This window comes from Equus przewalskii, chromosome 6, assembly GCF_037783145.1.
Source record: "Equus przewalskii isolate Varuska chromosome 6, EquPr2, whole genome shotgun sequence".
Classification (NCBI taxonomy): Eukaryota; Metazoa; Chordata; class Mammalia; order Perissodactyla; family Equidae; genus Equus; species Equus przewalskii.
The window spans coordinates 31,518,857-31,521,948 of NC_091836.1; the positions used below are offsets into that span (position 1 = coordinate 31,518,857).

A 3,092-nucleotide genomic window follows, 5' to 3' on the forward strand; every position below is an offset into this window, starting at 1 on the left:
CAATTGGACCATCCCTCTTTTGCACATGACCCCCCTATCTCCATCTCCCAGGATGAGAGAAGAGCAGATACAAAAGTCATGTGTTCTCTAGAATTTGGAAACCTGCTCAGAGAACATAAGGCTCTGTTGAGCAGCCCAACAGGAAAAGAAAAATGGTGAGATTCTTCAGAGATAAGGCCTTGGTTGACCCCAGAAGAGGCAACTCCAAATTGTGTCATCTTTGCTCCTTCCTAGAGGAATTCTGGGTGGAAGACAGGAAGCACTGCATGGGAGTCTCTTATGGAAACACCAATATCTGCGTTGTTTGCATTGCCAAAAGTGGCAGCACTAGCAGTAGTGCATTAAGTTGTGCTCAATGGCCTTGATGGGATAGGTAGGCTTAGCCCAGAGGACAGACAGAGATTCAGAAGGCAGAAACAGTTTTGGGAGGTCTCTTTACTGAAGTGTAAGAAGAATAAGCTTCCCACTTGGGAATCAACTTATAATTAGATTAAAATAAAACAAACACACAAACGCAAACACAATTTCCTAAAACATGTTCTGAGCCACATTGTGCTACAATATGCATTTTTAAGTTTGTATGTTATGTAGCCCTCTAGGATATCCTGAAATATCCTTCAGTTAAGAAATCTGTTTAACTTTGTGTAACTCTGCCTGTCTGAAGTCATGTGATTCTGGGCTACTTATTTCATGTAACACCTTGGAACGAGTCCCTAGAATTTATAATATTCTTCTGAACATCCTGGAAAACCTTAAAGTGGAAATCACAATCGACCTTAACAATAGACATCTGCTCTGTAGGAATTCCTGGAGGCAGAACCGGCCCTAGGCAAATGTGTCATTAACAAAAGTATTTTCTCAGCGTGTAGTCACTTCTTCTTTTTTAAATTTTTATTGACGTGACATTGATTTTTAACATTATGTAAATTTCAGGTGTACCTCTTCAACTGATTTGCCTCAGAAAACCTCCCCCTTGGTCTTTAGCATTAGATCTATCTCTTACTCTGTAGTTAAACGCTGCATATTTTCCTGAAAGTATTTGAGACACTGGCAGGGATGGGAAAGTGTATTTATGGTTCCTATAGATTATGGATGTTTCTTACTCTGTTTTGTCTGAGTGCTGACTTTTGGTGGGCCAAAGTCCCTGCATATCAATGGAGGCACAGGCTTAGTGACAAGGGGATAAGATAACCTAAATTCAGTGTTTTCACAGGTAGAAATACCTGGGCTATGGGGAATTGGAGACAAGCTGGGATTCTCCCTGTCTGATTTGATTCTTTTCTCTCATCTCTACAGATTTCTCAGAGGAGAATGGGTATAAGAAATCACTCCAGACTGACTGAGTTTCTTCTTTCAGGATTAACTGACCAACCAGAGCTTCAGCTGCCCCTTTTCTGCCTCTTCTTAGGGATTTATATAGTTACCATGGTGGGAAATCTTGGCATGATCTCCATAATTGGGTTGAGTTCTCAACCTCACACCCCAATGTACTATTTCCTCAGTAGTTTGTCTTTTTTAGATTTCTGCTATTCTTCTGTCATTACTCCCAAAATGTTGGCAGGGTTTTCTTGCAGAGATAAACCTATTTCCTATTCCGGATGCATGACTCAGCTGTTTTTTTTTTCTGTATTTTTGTCATTTCTGAGTGCTGCATGTTGGCAGCAATGGCCTATGATCGCTATGCGGCCATCTGTAGCCCCCTGCTCTACAACCTCATCATGTCCCCTAGAGTCTGTTCCCTGCTGGTGGCTGCTGTCTTCTCAGTAGGTGCTACTGATGCTGTGATTCATGGAGGTTGTATATTAAGATTGACTTTCTGTGGACCAAATGTCATTAAACATTACTTCTGTGACATTGTCCCTCTTATTAAACTCTCTTGTTCCAGCACTTATATTGATGAGATCTTGATTTTTGTCATTGGTGGATTTAACATGGTAGCCACCAGCTTGACAATCATCATTTCATATGCTTTTAGCCTGTCCAGCATCCTCCGCATCCATTCTAAGGAAGGCAGATCCAAAGCCTTCAGCACCTGCAGCTCCCACTTGACAGCTGTTCTTATATTTTATGGGTCTCTCATGTTCACGTATCTAAAACCTGCTTCCAGCAGTTCCCTCACCCAGGAGAAAGTGTCCTCAGTATTTTCTACCACCGTGATTCCCATGTTGAATCCCCTGATATACAGCCTGAGGAACAAGGAAGTGAAAAATGCACTGATGAAACTCTTAAGAAGGAAAACATCATAATGAATATACTCTTTACTAAGATCTATTTATGTTTCCAGAATCATATGTCTGTCTGTCTGTCTGTATGTATGTGTTTATGCACTGAGTCTTTAAAGATAATTTGAAGTGAGGTGAAATTAGATATACATGATTAGGAATATATATATATCTGAAATTACATATATTCAGATTACTAAATATATTCACACATAATAAGATTAATAAAATGTAAGACAACTTTGAAAGTGAGAAGCAGCTAATATAATAAATTTAAACATTTATATCATTGCCTGTATTGAACATCAATTTTTACCTTTACTTTCCTGAATCTAAGCCAAAAAAGAAAACAAAATCATGCTGGACTGTATAGGCATAACAGAAAAAAAACCACACTAAATTCTTTGGTGAGACAGTGTTTCTTCTTATTTATCTCACTCAAAAAGAGATGTCTCTTATGGATATTTACATAAAAAATATTGAGTAGAGTGATGAAATCATGACAACAATTTTACAATAATATGGAAGAATTTTTCTTGCTTGTTTCTTGTAAAGGGCTTAAGGCCAATGTTCTATCAAAGTGGAATTCGGTGAAGAAGATGAATTCAGCACTGAGTTTAGCTAATATGATTTCAGTATTTGGCATCTGGTCATCTGAGGATAAGATAGCACATCTAGATGAAAAGACGATACTTATAAGTCTTATCTAAATATCATTTTTTTCAGCTTGATCAGTATAGGTGCAGTATTTTACAACTTTCTGTTTATTATTTTTTGAGTGGTAGTTTCTCTCTAGGCTGTAAATTAGGTGTCTTTAATTTCTTCCTTATAATACATTTTGAATTAAACACAATCAAAACGTTTATGGTT

At 38.0% G+C, this 3,092-nt stretch overlaps 1 pseudogene; it reads left to right on the forward strand.

Annotated features, from left to right (window-relative positions):
• The first annotated feature begins 1,311 nt into the window (after nt 1–1,311).
• Nucleotides 1,312–2,476, forward strand: LOC103540216 (olfactory receptor 8D4-like; annotated as a pseudogene).
• Nucleotides 2,477–3,092: the final 616 nt, after the last annotated feature.